General features: G+C 39.0%; 1 non-coding gene across 1 annotated transcript; it reads left to right on the top strand.

Annotated features, from left to right (window-relative positions):
* Window positions 1-2,066: 2,066 nt before the first annotated feature.
* On the top strand, window positions 2,067-2,173 carry LOC136225012 (small nucleolar RNA R71). The gene has a single exon (XR_010686752.1). It is a non-coding gene; the product is annotated as a small nucleolar RNA R71 (small nucleolar RNA).
* The last annotated feature ends 16,880 nt before the right edge of the window (window positions 2,174-19,053 follow it).

Raw genomic sequence — 19,053 nt, 5'->3', positions numbered from 1 at the left:
AAGTCAGAATGCATTGTCTCCCGGAGTCAACTCTCCATACGCGGGGCGTATCATCTTTTACGCGGGGCGTATCATCCTTTACGCGGGGCGTACTTCAGCTACGCACGGCGTAAAAGCTCCAATTCAAGCTATAAAATCTCAGAAACTCATTTACGCGGGGCGTACTTCAGCTACACAGGGCGTGTTTGAGACAACAAGACATAGAATTGGTCCACATGCAGGAGATTTCTGACAGAATGGGAATATACGCGGGGCGTGCCTCACCATACGCGGGGCGTATTATGGGATTTCTACACTCAATGATGTTGCTCCATACTTGCACCTTGTGAAGTTACATTTTTGCCCCTAGCTTGATGTATAAATAAGAGTGATTAGCACTCAATTAGACATCTCTTAACACCTTGTACATAGCTACATCTTATTACTTTTTTTTATTCTTGTTATTTTAGTTTTAGATTCAGTTTTTATGTAATAAAACTCTCCCACCTTGAGGGCTTGTTCACTTAATCCGTCATTCCGTCAAAGTTCCGCTCCACCCTCGGCCACCAAGCTCGAGAGTTCCACCTCCAAGACCTAAGAGACGGCCTTGAGTCCGGTTAGCTAGTTCCGAGGGCCGATTCTCCCCTCTCTACTTGCTAATTAGCTTGCACTCTTCCTATGTACTAGGCTTGGTTGTATTCCCTATTCACGCTTTCCATATTTATAATATATGATTTGCAATTTCCGTTTCTATATACGTGTTGATGTTTATTGCTTGTTTTGATGGTCGTAATTGACTATTGTGTAGGGGAACGCGATTTCCGATGCCATTCGGGCAATCTTTAGGGATTCATATAGGTGTTGCGTTACCAGAAGTGACAAACCGGAAACCGTAGGAATTGACACACCACGGAACTTACGGGCCCTAGTTTCTAATCCCCAGCATTAGACACGCCTTGACTAGGAACCACGTAGTCTAAGTACTTCGCGGGTCGGTCGAACTACATGTAGTCGTCTTTGCAAGAGTAAATCGTCAATCGAATATATTCGGAGTCATTGCCTTTTATATTTATAACTTATCGTCGCCCATTTCATTCCGTGGAGTTTTCGTTACATAAATCTGTCTCGCCCATAGTTAGGAGTAGTTTGTAGTTGTGTCTTACTTTACCCAAAGTAATCACCGCTTAAAAAACATACGAAACCGAGTCGTCTAATACTTGTAATTATAAATCCCGTGGATTCGATACCCGGTCTTAACTGGATTATTACTTGATACGGCGGGGTACACTTGCCCCTAAGTAGTCGTAGTGTCTAGTGGAGTTAGAACATTTAAAAGATCATATCCATATTCGTAGCACATTCATCGCAATACACATACATTGCATCGTAGAAAACCACTACACTAGGCGCCGCGCACATCAGTTTCCAGATTTTTAATTGACGCTTGCGTCTGCTTCATGAACTGCATCATTATCATCTTCATGTCTAGCTCTACATCTTCTTTTGGTGGAACATGTTGTTTATAATGCTGCTGAGGTTGCCTCTGGTAGTGTCCTCCTTGCTGTTGTTGGTATCTTGGTTGTTTCTGATACCTCGGTTGTTCCTGCTGGTTAGGCTGGCCTGTCCATCCGAAATTTGGATGATTTCTTGTGGCTGGATTATATGTGTTAGAGTATGGGTTCAGTGGATTCCTCTGATTATACCCTGCATAATCGCATTCTGCCTGTGTACCCTTCCCTTGCTTGACTCCGGGATAGTTTATATTAAAATGAAGCCCTCCACAAAAATCACATATATTATTGAACGGTGGTTCGTTGTAGATTGAGGACACATTTATCTTGCCGAGCTGTCTGGCAAGTTGTTCTACCTGGCTTGTCAATTTTGACACAACATCTTCATTTCCCGCACTTTTTTCTTCACTTCTGGCGGAGTGCCAGTTATAACTCGTGCTTACTACTCTCTCAATAAGGTCGTACAAGGCTTGTGGTTCCAGATCTTCGGGGTTTCCGTTGGCAATGGATTCAATCTGGATCTTATAAATGTTGGTTACCCCATTGTAAAAGTTCTGCATCTGCATCCACATGGGAATGCCATGATTGGGTACCCTTCTTAGTAGTTCCTTGTACCTTTCCCATGCCTCAGCTAAGGATTCATCCTCTTCTTGCATGAAATGGGATACCTCGTTTCTGAGTTTAATGGCTTGTCTTGGTGGAAAATATTTCATCAGAAAGGCGCTAGCCATTTCTTCCCAAGTGGTGATTGTTCCTGGTTGCAAGTTTTTCAACCAGTTCTTTGCTTTATCTTTTAGAGAAAAAGGAAACAGCTTTAGCCTGATCACGTCCTCAGAAACGCCTCAGTTTGATCTGAAAGTGTTGCATAGTGTGATAAACTCAAGGATATGCCCATTTGGATCTTCCGACTGGTATCTATTGAACTGTACTGCTGCCTGCAACATTTGTATCATAGATGCTTTCACCTCAAACATGTTGTTCCTTTCGTTGGGTAACACTATGCATGACGAATGTCCTTCCGTGGTTCGAATAGTCTCCGATTCTCGTGACAGGAGGATTGTTATTCTCTCCCTCTTCTTCCTGATTTGGTTGGACTGGTTGTTCGGGTGGTACCCTTCCAGCCATTCTTCTTTCTCTTTGTCGTTCTCTTTGTCTTGCACGTCGAGCTCCTGCTCTGTTTCGTCTACACGTTCTCTCTAATTAGAGATCGATAGGAAAAATAGCAGGTCCAGCTCTATGCATAAACTGATAAAGACTCATTCTGGCTGCACTATTTAGCAAACAGATTAAAAACACCTTGTTTCATAGAAAGTTTCGTATAAAATTTGTTGCTTTCAATCCCCGGCAATGGCGCCAAAAACTTTGTGTCTCCTTAATGGACTCTAACAAGTGCACTAGATACAAGTAATAAAGTGATAAGTCAAGTATCGTATCCACAGGGATTGATGTCCAAAGTTTATGAGAAATACTTTATGAACAGGGTGCTCGTAGTGTGTGATTCTTTTGTATTGACAGATGTTGGTAGTTGTGAAGACTAATGACTAAACAAGTTGCTTTACGTGTAAAAATGATTGCTTGATAATGATAATAAGGAGAACAGGCTAAGCACAGAGGAACAGGTTACTGTAAGCTTGACAACAACCAAACAAATCATGAATGATGCAACTGAAGCCAAGGTTTCTGTTTTAACTCTCACTTAAGTCAACTCTCGTGTGTTCTTAAGATTCTAAAATTTACTAAAACCCGTAGCATCCTAAAGGTTTGTTCTTTCTTGCATTAAGATTGAAACAACATTTCTTATGAGAAAACCCTTAGTAAAACCACCTAACATTTCTGCTTCGGGGTTGGATGTTTGATAGAGAGTTCGGTGAAGATGAAAGCAGTTTCCTATCATTCATCTAACACAAACATACATGCTCAAGCATTGGAATATAAAGCCTCAACAAACACTTCATGCATTAACATCATTCATTCATTGCTAGACTTGGAAAAACTTACATTACCGGCCCCGACTGGCCGAGCCCATTCAAAAGGATTACTCACTCATACAGGCGAGTGAGCAATCACATAGTTCAAAGCTCTGAAACTCCATCTATAGAGCTCTCTCCCTTCCAAAAAGTCTATCTTTTTCTTTCTTCCAATATCCGATACCTTTCCTTCCTTACTACCTCTATTTAAAGGAAAGGTCCGAGTCTAAAACGGTACTTGGTAAGTATCCGCACAAAATATATTACAAAACAAAGTCAAAAGTTCAGAAATCTAAAAATTGCTAAAAGTGGTTGAAGATCATTTTGACCCTTGAACACTCAAGGGTCGAGCCTTCTTTTCATCTTGTTACTTTATGCCTGCACTTCTCCACCTCTCTGCCAGCAGCTACTATCGTACCTGCTTCCCGTCTAGTCGCTGTCCATCATCAGGGGTTCCAACGTTTGACCGCTGGATCAAATAATGGCATAATCTCCTCTTGGTTGTGTGAACAGCCTGCTTCTAGTCTATTCAGCTAAGTCTTTCCTTATCTGCATAAAAACACCTATAAGGCCTTCTTTCATGTAATAAAGCACTACAAACACCCTTAATTCATTATAATTAACACCTTTTAATGTAGTCAATTTCATGCCTAACAGTGCATCGTAGCATTCTGACATATCAGGACGCTTATTGCGTGCAACAACATTCTTCTTGGAAGATTTATGCTTGGTAGTCATGTTTTGGAAGAAAGGAAAAAGTGTCTGTAACTTTTTAGAAAAGGGTAGGATAATTGAGAAGAAATCAGAATTGTCTGATAGAGATGAAAAGAAATGGGAAGTAAAATAATTTTGTTATTCTCTAATTATTTATAATGTATCAGGATAAATCAATGTGACTGTTGGGAACGAAAAGGTGTAAATTCACGCCTTTTGGACATGAATTGACTGCATTTTTCGAAATGTACAGCAAAGGTTCAAGGAATAAAGAAGAAAGAAGGATACAGGTAAAAAATGACCCATGTCGCGACCGAGATGGGTGAATCTCGATCGCGACACGCTGTTTCCCACTTGAGAAACGTGCATCGAAACCTCATTTCGCTGATCACGACCGAGATTTAATTCATCTCGGTAAGTTCAGAAACTTTGCTTACCTTTCCTTGAATAATTGAATCCCTGGAATCTCAACTGAGATTCCTGAAATTTCACCTATTCATATTAATCACCTGAAAACTAATTAAAAACATGACTGGAATAAATTTTTATAGATTGAAAACTTGATATACACAAATCTAAAAACTAAAAATCATAAAAATAAAAAATTTTAAAAATAAATAAATTAAAAACAAGTAAAAATAAAAGCTAAACCTAAACCTAAATAAAAGGAAAACAAGAAAATGTATGAAAATTAATGAATTAATCTTCATAGAATTCGTCCACAAACTTAATTTCCTGAATTGGAGCGTTTTCATAATAAATTTTGCATCCATTACCGTTAACTTTAAAACAAACTCCATCAGTTCTTTCTAGTTCTAAGGATCCGTAGTCGAAAGTTTTAATGACTAAAAATGATCCTGACCATCTAGACTTAAGCTTACCTGAAAATAATCTGAGTCGAGAATTAAACAGTAACACTTTATCTCCAATATTAAAGCTTTTGACTTTAATTTTGGCACCGTGCCATTTTTTCACTTTCTCTTTATATATCCTTGCATTCTCGTAGGATAAATGGCGTAATTCATCCAACTCGTTTAAGTCGAATAAACGCTTCTTTCCCGCTTTCTACAAATCATAGTTAAGTGCTCTAATAGCCCAATAAGCTTTATGTTCTAATTCTACTGGTAAATGACAAGCTTTTCCATACACGAGTCGGTACGGTGTCATTCCTATAGGTGTTTTAAATGCAGTACGGTATGCCCATAACACATTGTTAAGTTTACGTGCCCAGTCTTTTCTTGAAGTCGAAACTGTTTTCTCTAATATCCACTTGAGTTCTCTATTTGATATCTCCGCTTGACCATTCGATTGAGGATGGTATGGCGTAGATACGCGGTGGTGTACTCCATACTTTTTCATAAGTGATTCAAAACTTCAGTTTATGAAATGAGTATCTCCATCACTTATCATGACTCTAGGGACTCCAAATCTACAAAATATGTCATCAAGAAGCTTAACAACAACCTTAGAATTATTTGTCGGGGTTGCAATTGCTTCAACCCACTTTGAAACATAATCTACGGCTACCAATATATAAGTTTTACCAAAAGAAGGGGGAAAAGGACCCATGAAATCGATTCCCCACACGTCGAAGACTTCAACTTCTAACATGCTTGTGAGAGGCATCTCATCTTTCCTTCCTAAATTCCCGATTCTTTAACATTTGTCACACCGAATAACAAACGAATGAACGTCTTTAAATAACGTAGGCCAAAAGAATCCGCATTCTAATATCCTAGCTAATGTTTTACTGACGCCGTTATGCCCTCCATAAGAGCTTGAATGGCATTCTGACATTACAGACTCATATTCATCTTCACTGACGCATCTCCTAATTATACCATCACCACATGTTTTGAACAAGAAAGGATCTTCCCAAAAATACATTTTAAATCGGAAAAGAATTTCTTCTTTTTTTGGGAGTTTAATCCTTCTGGAACAATACGAGCTACGAGATAATTAGTTATATCTGCATACCACGGTGAGATGACACTTTTTATTTGTTTGAGAAATTCATCAGGGAAATCATCTCGTATACCGATTGTTTCACGATAGGACCGTTTTCATCTTCAAGTCTTGATAGATGATTGGCGATAAGGTTTTCTACTCCCTTTTTATCTTTAATTTCTATGTCAAATTCTTGTAATAACAAAACCCATCTAATAAGACGCGGTTTTGCATCTTTCTTAGCAAATAAATACCTTAAAGCTGCGTGATCGATATATATAATAACTTTAGATCCTAACAGATACGACCTAAACTTATCACATGCAAAAACTACCGCTAGCATTTCTTTTTCGGTCGTGGTGTAATTCAACTGTGCACTGGACAATGTGTGACTTGCATAATAAATAACATGAAGTTTCTTATCCTTCCTTTGACCTAATACACATCCTACGACTAAGTCACTTGCATCGCACATAATTTCGAAAGGTAAATCCCAATCGGGTTTAGCAATTATTGGTGCACTGACTAAGGCAGTTTTCAATGTTTCAAAAGCTTTAACATAATCTTCATTAAAATCAAAGGTTGAATCCTTCATAAACAAATTAGTAAGTGGTTTGGAAATCACAAAAAAGTTTTTTATAAATCTTCTGTAAAAACCTGCATGACCTAAAAATGACCGTACTCCCTTAACAGTAGTTGGAGGGGGTAATTTCTCTATAACTGAAGTTTTCGCTCTATCCACTTCTAATCCTTTTTCAGATATTTTATGACCTAAAACAATTCCTTCATCTACCATGAAATGACATTTTTCCCAGTTTAAAACTAAATTCGTTTCTTCACATCTAGACAACACTTTATTTAAGTTTTGTAAACATGCATCAAAAGAATCTCCATAAACTGAAAAATCGTCCATAAAAACTTCCATGATATCTTCAATGAAATCGTTAAATATTGCAGTCATACAATGTTGAAATGTTGCTTGTGCATTACATAGACCAAAGGGCATTCTCCTATATGCAAAGGTTCCATAAGGACATGTGAAGGTCATTTTATCTTGGTCATCTGGGTAAATGTATATTTGAAAGAATCCGGAATAACCATCGAGAAAACAATAAAAAGCATGACCAGTTATCCTTTCTATCATTTGATCGATGAAAGGTAGAGGAAAATGATCTTTCCTGGTTGCTTTGTTTAGGTTCCTATAATCTATACAAACCCTCCAACCGGTGGTGGTTCGCATAGGTATTAACTCACCTTCGTCATTCCTTACTACAGTTATGCCTCCCTTTTTAGGTACACAATGGATTGGACTAACCCATTCACTATCCGAGATAGGATAAATGATTCCATTGTCTAAAAGTTTAGTAATTTCATTTTTGACTACTTCTTTCATGTTCGGATTTAAGCGTTTTTGCCTATCCGCTTTAGGTGGCTTATCTTCTTCTAAGTGAATTTTTGCATTACAATACTAGGATTAATTCCTTTTAAGTCTGAAATTTGCCATCCCATACTTCCTATCCTATTTCTAACAACTTATTTCAATTTTTCTTCTTGTTCTTGAGTTAACTTGTTAAAGATAATTATAGGTAGAGTATCACTTTCACCTAGAAAAGTGTACCTTAAATGGTTTGGTAACTCTTTAAGTTCTAACTTAGGGGGTACTACAATTGAAGGCGGAACTGGTCCATCTTCTCGAATCAAAGGCTCTGGGTCCTTATGTTCTAATTCTTCTCCCACTATAGGTTCTATTATTTTTTCTCTTTGAACAATGTCATTGACACATTCTTCAACCAAGTCAAGTTTCATACAAGCGAATTCCTCCATAGGATACTTCATCGCTTTGCTCATATTAAACTCGATCTTATCTTCACCTATTCTCAAAACTACTTTCCCTTCCGATACATCGACTAATGCACATCCCGTATTCATAAACGGTCTACCAAAAATTAGTGGACAATTAACGTCATATGCAAAGTCTAATATAACGAAATCGGTAGGAAAAATAAACTTATTAACTTTAACTAAAACATCCTCAATTATACCATATGGTTTCTTTGTGGTTTGATCCGCTAATTGCAAAACCATGTTGGTACGCTTGATATCTTCTTCTAAACCTAATTTCTTAAAAATAGACAACGGCATTAAGTTGATGCTTGCTCCTAAATCGCAAAGACAACTTGGGAATTCAATATCTCCCAACTTACACGGGATGGTGAAACATCCAGGATTTTTGAGTTTAGTGGGCAAATTACTTGACACTATTGAACTACAGTCTTCTGTTAACGATATGGATGAAATTCCTTCCCAACTGATTTTCTTTGAAATCAAATCTTTTAAAAACTTACCATAGTTAGGAATTTGCGTTATCGCATCCATAAACGTCAAATTAATATGCAAATTTTTAAGTTTGTCCAAAAACGTTAAAAGTTGTTTGTCATAGTCTTTGTTTCGGACTTTGTGTGGAAAAGGTGGTTTCGGTACAAAAGTTTTTGTACTTGAGTCAATAGGTGAACTTTTTGTGTTTAATGTATCTTCTTTGGATTTTGTTGGTAAATCAGTTCCCCTGTAAAGTAGAATCTCCGGGCATTTCCGGACCTAAGTAATTTTTTCCTGATCGAAGAGTTATAGCCTTTACATGCTCTTTCGGATTTTCTTCCGTATGGTTGGGAAGGCTTCCCTCTTATCAGGATGGAATTGATTTAGCAATTTGTCCTATTTGAACCTCCAAATTATGGATGCTAGACGAGTGGTTTTTAATAAGTTGATCGAATTTATTCTCGATACATTTAAAACCATCATCGTGGCTACTTACTTTTCCACCGATAGCGTTTATAAATTTGTCGATTTTAGAAGATAAAATACTAATCGTATCTCTAGATTGATTTTGATAATTATTGGTACGATTTTGATTAGAATTTGCATTATTATTATTATCTTTCCAATTAAAGTTAGGATGATTTCTCCATCCAGAATTATAAGTACTAGAATAAGGATTATTAGTCTGGTTTTGCCCTTGGACAAAATTTGTTGAAACACCTTTTCACAAGATTTTGATTTGACAAAATCATCCATGATTAAGAGACAATTAAATTTAAATCCTTTGATTTAATTGTACTAATGTGTTTGTTCAATATTGAGTGCAAAAATATATATATAAAGTAAGACAGGTCAGAAGTCAGCATAAGCCAAAAGCTGAGTGGAACGGAACTCAGCATAAAAGGATAGAAGCTGAGTAAAGTAAAACTCAGCATCAGAAGCTTCTTTCAAAGTTGCCAGAACGAAGCTGACTAAATTAGAAGACTCCTTCAGAATTGAATAAACAAGAATGGAGCTGACTAAGAAGGAACTCAGCATAGAAGTTGAACATTCGAAGATAACGGATGAAGCTGAGTGACAGTCAGGACAGCATGAAAGATCCGTTCACTAAAGGACAAAGTCTGCCAATCTTCTGCACCAATAATTGAAGCCTCGAAAGCACACAGAAGACTAATTCCAAGAATCATGGGTCTGTGGATTATTGGTAAAAGACAACTAGCACAAAAAGACAAGTCTGATGCAAGAAGACAAAACCTGACGCCTGAAGAAAACAGAATAAGGGAATGGCGGAACAGTCTGAAGCTGACCAGAAGCTGTCTCCTAAAAGAGCCGTTTTGGACACAACGGCTAAACCAATTCAAATGATCCAATCTTCAGAAATTCATCTATAAAAGGACAATGAGAGTTCTTGGATCATTTGCTCAAGCATAAAAAGAAAAATACAAGAGAGAAAATTCTGAAAGCACTCAAATACAAAAAGATCTTACACCAATTTTTCTATTCTCTGTGTAAATACTAGATTGATTGTTTTGTAATCATCTAAGGTGTTCTTTAGTTGAAAAAGAACAAGTGTGTGATCAATAGGAATATTGAGAGTGTTGAGCTGAGTACTTGGTTGTAAGTATTCAGTGGTAGAAAAATCTAAGTGCTGGGTTGTAGTACTTAGTAGGAGCTGAGTAGACGAATAGAGGACGTACTCTTGCATACTCACTGCCTTGTAAAGGGTTTGTGCTCTACCTTGAAAGAGCTCAGTATTGGATTGAAAATCCCAGGAGGAACTGGAGACTGGACGTAGGTAGAGAGGCCGAACCAGGATAAGTCGTGCTGAGTAACTTCTAAACTCTCTCTCAATATATATATATATATATATATATATGTGTGTGTGTATGTGTTGCTTGTTGTATTTACTCAGCTTATAAATTGTTAAAACTGAAACTGAGTAAATCTGAGTGTTAAGTTGGAAGCTGACCTTTCAAGTGTCAATTCCCAACTCTCAAGTCAAGCAGTCTTAGTCAGCATAGAACTAAAACTGTCTGACTAATCAAACACCCGTGCTGACTAACACGCTGAGTTATCAAACTCTTAAAATAACATTAAGTCAGCATAATTAAAAGCGAAAAAGTTACATTAGTTCCTAACCCCCCTAGAACTAATTACTAGGGACCAACAAGTGGTATCAGAGCCTAACGCTCACTACTCAAAGATCTAACAATCTTGAGCTGATCCCGAAAAATGGGTGAGAATAGCACTCGTTTCCTCCCAGGAAACCAAACAACACAGATACTCCCTGAGGGATTATCAATCACTAGACCTCCCCTATTCTTCGGATCTAATTATACGTTCTGGAAAAATAGGATGAAGAACTTTATTCAAGCCACAAACATGAGTGCATGGCTTGCAATAGTTCAAGGTCCACATGTACCTTATAAAACTGTTGATAATGAGAAAGTTATCAAGAGTGAAACTGAGTGGACAGAGGATGACCTCAGAAAATTACAAAATAATGCTTCAGCTATCAATATGCTTCACTGTGCTCTAGATGCTGCAGAATACAATAAGATTTCAGGTTGTGAGTCAGCACAGGAGATCTGGAAAAAGCTGGAAGTAACTTATGAAGGCATCAGCAAAGTCAAGGAATCCAAAGTGAACCAACACATGCGATTGTATGAGCTATTCGAGATGACTGATAATGAGGACATCTCAGCAATGAATGCCAGGTTCACCAACATAATAAATGAGCTTAAAAGACTCGGTAAGAATTTCACTGAAGAAGAACAAGTGAAGAAGATCTTACGAAGTCTTCCCAAAAGTTGGCAAGCCAAGAAGACAGCTGTAGAGGAAGCTCAGGACCTGACCACATGCAAATATGATGAGCTGATCGGTTCCTTGCTGACCCATGAAATCTCCATGAAATTTTTTGAAGCTAAAGAAAAATCTGAGGACAAGAAACAGAAATCACTAGTGATGAAAGCTGACTCCATAGAAGGTGAGTCAACTGATGATGAGGAAATGACCATGTTTACTAGAAAAATGAAAAAGCTGTTCAGAAGAAATGAAAGAAATAGTAAACGACCATACAAGAGAGGAGACGGATATAAAGCTGAGTCCAGTGACACCAGATACAAAAAGGACAACTCTAAGCCTGTCACATGTTATGAATGCCATCAAACTGGGCATATTAAGTCAAGCTGTCCTAATTTGAAAAAAGATAAGAGTGGAAGCAAAAAGGCAATGGTGGCCACGTGGAGTGACAGTGATGAGTCAACATCATCTGAAGCTGAGCAAAATGAAACAGCCAACATATGTTTCATGGCAGATGATGGAGCTGACCAATCTCAATCTGAGCAAGCCGACCTCTCTGGAGATTCTGAGCAGGAGGAAAACAACAATGAGGTAACATCCTTACTTTTGCTTAGAAACGAAATGGTAAATGCCCTGAGTGACTTATATACACTAACTAAGAAGTGTAACAAAAGGATTAAGGCACTCAGCAGGCGCTGTGACGAGATTGAGGAGGTCAAGCTGAGTGACCTCCGATATCTCCTCCAGGACAACTCAGATTTACATACGAACATGCAAATCTTACATAAGTTTGTCACGGAGGTTCAAACTGAGTCAAAGAAACTTAGAAAGGATGTCACAACTTTACAGAACCAAATAAAAGGTTCAACTAAGAATAAACCCCATGCTGAGTACTCAGGTACTGGTCAGCATAAACAGTTTACTCAATGTAGCTGTTGTGGGAAGAAAGGACACATAAAAGTTGTGTGCTGGCATAACAAATAGACTGTCCAATGTGACTTCTGTGGTAAGAAAGGTCATACTACCAAGGTATGCTGGCATGCTCAGCACAATAATGCTGACCACACTCAATATCACCCTCAAAGGGTAACTATGTGTGGCTTTTGTGGTAAAAGTGGCCATACTACAAAAGTATGTCGTCACAAGTTAAAATATGACTTTGCACCTGTTTACACTAACAAGAAAGGACCCAAAAAGAATTGGGTACCTAAAAACGAATAGTTTAAAATGCAGGTCAGCTTGACATGCGTGGAGAAATCAAAACTCTGGTATATAGACAGCGCATGCTCAAGACACATGACAGGTGATGAAACTCAGTTCATCACATTAGAGCTTAAACGAGGAGGTAGTGTAAGCTTTGGAGACAACAAGAAGGGCAAGATAGTTGGCTCAAGAACTATCGGAGGTAACCCTAAAATTGAGTCAGTCTCCTTAGTTAAAGGTCTCAAATATAATCTTCTAAGCGTAGCTCAGCTTTGCAAGAGTGGAAGGAAGGTTATATTTGATGATACTAAGTGTCAGATACTCGAGGGAAAAACAACTGATTTGATTTTAACAGCCCCTCATGTAGAAAATGTTTACATGTTGAGTTTGGAAAAACAATTTTCAAAAAGTATATGCTTAGTGTCAAAAGAGGATAACTCCTGGCTATGGCATAGGAGACTTGGGCATGTCAGCATGGATCTCCTTGCCAAACTAGCTAGAAAGCAATTAGTTGAGGGATTACCCAAATTAAAGTATGAAAAAGATCAACTGTGTAATGCTTGTCAGCAAGGTAAACAAATTAAAAAATCATTTCATAGCAAAAAGGTTGTCTCAACCAAAAGACCATTGGAATTACTACGTTTGGATCTTTTCGGACCTATCCAGCCACTCAGCATGGGAGGTAAGAAATTTTCCTTAGTTATTGTAGATGATTTCTCTAGGTATACTTGGGTCATCTTGTTAAGTAGCAAAGATGAGACATTTGAGATGTTTACCACATTAGTCAAAAGGCTTGAAAATGACAAAGACCTAAGAGTAGCTCACATTAGAAGTGATAATGGTGGAGAATTCAAAAACCAATTGTTTGATGAATTCTGTGAAACTAATGGTATTGACCACAATTTCTCTGCCCCTAGAACTCCTCAACAGAATGGAGTTGTTGAAAGGAAGAATAGGACAATAGTAGAAATTGCTAGGACAATGCTGAGTGAAAATAGGCTTTCAAAGTATTTTTGGGGAGAAGCTGTCAATACAGCATGTTATATATTGAATAGGGCATTAGTAAGACCTATATTAAAGAAAACCCCTTATGAACTTTGGAAAGGACAAAAGCCCAATATTGGATACTTTCGTGCCTTTGGGTGTAAATGTTTTATACTCAACACTAAGGATAATCTGGCAAAGTTTGATGCTAAAGCTGACGAAGCGATCTTTTTAGGATACTCAACAAACAGTAAAGCATATAGAATTTATAATAAAAGGACCCAGGTTGTAGAAGAGTCAGTCCATGTAGATTTCGATGAAACTGACCCTGCAGGAAGAACAACTCAACATACAGAGGAAGAACCCAACTCAGCTCCTGCTGACCAGAATGGACATGCTGAGTCATCAGTACAAGAACTGACCAAAGGTAAAATCGAAACTGAAATTACCTTTGCTAACCAATCTGTCCCTGCAGAGATTGTAGAAACACCTGTTCCAAACAACTCAACATTACCCAAAGAGATAAAAATTCCAAAAGGACATTCAGAAGAGTCCATCCTTGATGATGCAAACAACAAAGTAATGACTAGAGATCAGCTTAGGAAGTTTCTTAGCAACGTCGCTTTCGTATTAGTCCATGAACCAAAGAACTTTGCTGACGCTGAGCATGATGAGTATTGGATCAATGCTATGCAAGAAGAGCTTGACCAATTCACAAGAAATGAGGTATGGGATTTAGTACCTAAACCTAGGAATCAAAAATCCATAGGAACTAAGTGGGTTTTTAGAAACAAACTAGATGAGCATGGAAATGTAATTAGGAACAAAGCTCGACTTGTAGCCCAAGGCTATAGTCAGCAAGAGGGCATTGATTATGGTGAAACCTTTGCACCAGTTGCTAGGCTAGAAGCTATACGTATATTGTGTGCATATGCTAGTTTCATGAACTTTAAATTGTATCAAATGGATGTTAAAAGTGCATTTCTTAATGGTTTTATAAACGAAGAGGTATATGTAAATCAACCTCCTGGTTTTGAAGATCCAAAGTTTCCAAACCATGTTTATAAACTCAAGAAGGCCTTATATGGCCTGAAGCAAGCTCCAAGAGCTTGGTATGAAAGGTTGACCAACTTCCTGCCGACCAGGAATTATGTCAGAGGAAAAGCTGACACAACCTTGTTCATTAAGAAAAAGGGTAAACATACCCTACTTGCACAAATCTATGTAGATGACATAATATTTGGTGCTACTGACGAATCTTTGTGTCAAGAGTTTAGCAAACAGATGCAGACTGAGTTCGAAATGTCTATGATGGGAGAACTCAGTTTCTTCCTTGGACTTCAGATCAAGCAAGGTAAGAACGACATCTTCATTAGTCAGTCCAAGTACACCAAGGAGATGTTAAAGAAATTTGATATGGAAGATTGTAAGCCCATATCAACCCCTATGGGTACTGATACTGTCCTATGCAAAGATGAGAAAAGTAAGTCAATAGATAGTAAACTTTATCGAGGTATGATAGGCTCCTTACTTTATCTCACTGCTAGTAGACCTGATATACAGTACTCAGTATGTTATTGTGCAAGATATCAAGCTGACCCAAGGGAATCTCACATAATTGCTGTAAGAATTTTTAGATATTTGCAGAGCTCAGTTGATGCAGGTTTATGGTATCCAACCTCAAATGACTTCACACTCATAGGATACACTGATGCTGACTATGGACGGGATAAGCTAGAACGTAAGAGTACTTCAGGAGGATGCCATTTCCTTGGAAGCTGTCTAGTATCTTAGTTCAGCAAAAAACAGTCATCAGTTGCTCTGTCTACAACTGAAGCTGAGTACGTTGCTGCTGGAAGCTGTGTAGCTCAAGTCCTATGGATAAAGCAACAGCTTGAGGATTATGGAGTAAGAACTGAGACAATAGAGATCAAATGTGACAACAAAAGTGCCATTGATCTATCCAAGAATCCTATTCAACACAGCAGGATGAAGCATGTCAGCATAAGGCATCACTTCATCAGAGATCACGTACTAAAGAGTGAGATCAAGCTGACTTATGTACCAACAAATGAACAACTTGTATATATCTTCACCAAGCCTTTGGCTCGTGAACAATTTAACATACTAAGGGAAGCCATCGGTATGTCTAATCCTCTTCAATAATTCTAAGTACTTGAATAAATGTTGAGTGATTGTCATGCTAACTGATATCAATCTAGTAACTACTGCACATTGAGCTTAATAGTCTATGCTGAGTAGATACAAATGCTGAGTAAATATTCTGTGCTGAGTAAATAGACATATTGAGTAATCACCTTATGCTGAGTGAATGTACATGTTGTGTGATGAACGTATGTTGAGTCACTAAGAGATAGGAAATCCATCTACGTAGAATTAAATACTCAGTATCATAAACGATTCATATTCTGGCAAACTGAGTAAATGTCCACTTGCACCGATAAGCAATGACACGTGTAACAAATCATACCTAGGAAAATGCAAGTAATGATGAATACCCATACGCCGAACCTGTCATAAATGGCAGAATCTTTGTCGATTAAAGTCCCAAGATGAAAACGGCTAGTTCATTAATGACTAAAAACTCTATAAGTAGCGGAAGGATCCCCACTCATTCCTCTTTACGCTTACGATCCTCTGAAATCGAATTCTCCTCTCTCCCTAAATCTTAAAAACCTTCCTCGGTAACAATGGCTTCCGGCAAGAACGAAATCCCTAACCTCACCACTCAGCCTGGCCAAACCTCTGGCAAACCCACTCAAGCTGACCCCGCTAGTTCTTCGAGGCAAATCGAAAGGAATATGATCAAGGTCCATAAAAAGGTCAATAACTTGGAAGTATTGAAATGTAGATGGTTCTCTCCAGGTTTCGTCACTTCAGAGAAACCGTTCTGCGACTGGATCGAGAAGAACAAATGGACCGGTCTTTTCTCACTCGCCGGAAAAACGTACCCCATGCTGGTCAGAGAATTTTACTCTAACATGCTTGTTGATGAGGATGATGCTGACTACTTGAAGACTACAGTCAAAGTCAGAAAATCACAATAACCCCTGCCTATCTAGCTACTTTGCTTGATTTACCAGATGAAGGAATAGAATTTAGGACAACAAAAGAGAAAGTACCAAAGGAAAAACTTGACAAGATCAAAGGGTTCTGCAAACCCAAAGATCATAAAGGGGAAATACCCAGCACGTGTATGGGGCAAGACTAGAAGATGGCTCACTACATGCTGACCAACTTCATCTTTCCCAAACTCAACTCAGCCTCATCTGCCTCCAATTTTGAATAGTGCTTCATATGGCACATGTTGACCTACACTCCACTCAACATGCTTGTTTTTCTGGTTGGGGCTCTTCAACGCAGTGGAAAGAAGCTCAGGTTGGGTTCTCTGATCACTAAGATCATTGAGGACAAACAGATTGAGACAATCAATGAAGTTGACACTTTGGGAAGTGAAATCACAGCAGCTCTGCTGGTTGGACTGTTGTACAATCAACCGTTGAAAGGATATGAAGAAGTTGTTGATGATGAAGCTGAGCTAGACATTGAGCCTGAAAATGAGTCTGAAAAAGAAGTGGAGGCTCCTGCTGAGTCCCCTAAAGACAAGAAGAAGAGAAAAGCGTTGGCAACATGCGCGAAAGATATTGACTCAGTGCCCAGGAAGAAGCGGGCTATGAGCAGAGCTAAGAATGTTGATACCGACCAAGCTAAGGAGAAAGCTGAGTCGGCAGAGAAGAGAAAGAGGCTAGAAGAGCGTGAGGATGAAGAAGAGGGAACTCCAGAATCCCCCTTGATGAAAAGGAAGAAGGTTATTTCCTTAAAGACAGTTGAAGTTGATCCCCTAGATTGGGTTGTATCGTCCAAAGGTCATGGAACTGACCTAGAAAAGGAAGCTGGGAAAGAAACTGAGCATCAAGCTGAGAAAACAAATGTTGAAGTAGAAAGGGAAGCTGAGAAAGAAACTTATGTTGAGGAAGACATTAATACTGAGCAGGAAGAACCTGCTAATGTTGAGCAACCTCAGGATGATGCTGAGCAAAGAATTGAGGAAGAAGAAAACGCTGCTGATGAGGATCATGTTGAGAAGCATGAGCATCCAACCATGGTAGAGGAGACAGTTGATACTGATGAGGAAAACATTGATGCTGACCCTTCTCCTCCCAAGGAACAAAGGTTCAAGCGGCTTAAGAAGAAAGCCCATAAAACTCAAGTTATTGATCTTCTTGCAGATTCTCCTCTTCCAGAACAATTCACTGGCATGTCTGAGCTACAGTTCGCATATTTTGCAAACGACCCTGAGTCTCCCTCAAAGGAAAAACAAGCCTCTGTTACTCAGGATGAGGAACAAGCCAAAACCCTTGAAGATCCAAATCCAACTGTTCAAGAAGGAACCAATACTGCTTCAACTTCACCCACTCAGGATGAGCAGGTCAACATGACTAACCAAACTCCACCTCCAACTCAGCATGTTGACAACTCAGCTCCTGAAGGTAATCTGCATCAAAGTCCAGTCACCAATCAAGGTGATCAATATGGCAAAGAGCAAACTCCTCCACCATCAAGCACCATTCCAGCCTCTGAGACAAACGCGGCTCAATTCACCTACCTGAATGCCACTGAGTCAGGCCGACGCATCATTGCCTCTGCTCAGTCCTTGCTTCAAGAATTGAACCCTCCTCAAGCTGATGCTGCTAGATCTTCTGATACTGAGTCCTCTCAACTGCCTGGAATTACTCAGCTTCTCAATGAGCTAAAAGGACTCAAGGATCTAGTAAGTGTTATGACCACCATTCAGACTCAGCAACCAAAGCAAGACCAAATCACAAAGCTGACTGAATTGGTTCTCACAATGGTAAACCATCTGAACTCGCTTGAAGGTAAAATTCAACAACCCTCAGAAGTCAATCCAGGGTACGCCACTTCTGCTGAACTTCAAGGATATTTTGCTAAGTTAACTGCAGAACTGACCAAATCAAGTGCACCTGGCAATGCTGAGTTTGCCACCTCTGCTGAACTTCAAGAATGCTTTACCAAGCTTACTGCTGAGCTGACCAGTACGCGTGACTTAGTATCTTCCTCTTCTCAGTGTACAATTGACCAACTGAGTGAAGCAGTCAGCCTACTCAACATCAACAAAGCACAGATGGATGTTGATCCAGTCTCCAACAGTGAACTCTTGAGCTTTTCCCAAACCATAATGAAGGCAATGCGTATCAACAATGCCCAGCGCATATTTTATGACTCTGCCTTGCTCAAGATGTACCACCAATCTTTTGGTCAGCTTACCAGCTCGCTCACCTGGCTTAGCAAATCCCATAAATGCCTGCTCAGTATGATTAGCAGTTCTCTTCGGGTTCCTCGCCATGTCCAAGATGACAGTGTTCCTATAATTAATGGCTTGCGAGAAAGTACTAAGAGGCTCCAGCGATACTCAACTCACCTCTCCGCTCATGCTCGCACTGACACATTCATTTATAAACCCGATGATGGCAAAACGGGGGAGACAAGTCAAGGAGGAACTCAGCTTGCAGGTAATGCCTCAGGAAGCAAAGACAAAGGCAAAGGAATAGCTAAAGCTGACCACCAAGCTCAGAAGAAGAAGAACTAGA

The sequence above is a fragment of the Euphorbia lathyris genome, chromosome 3 (genome assembly GCF_963576675.1).
Source record: "Euphorbia lathyris chromosome 3, ddEupLath1.1, whole genome shotgun sequence".
In the NCBI taxonomy this organism is placed as follows: domain Eukaryota; kingdom Viridiplantae; phylum Streptophyta; class Magnoliopsida; order Malpighiales; family Euphorbiaceae; genus Euphorbia; species Euphorbia lathyris.
Note: the sequence above shows the minus strand (reverse complement) of the source record. Positions and strands in the feature narration are given on the sequence as shown.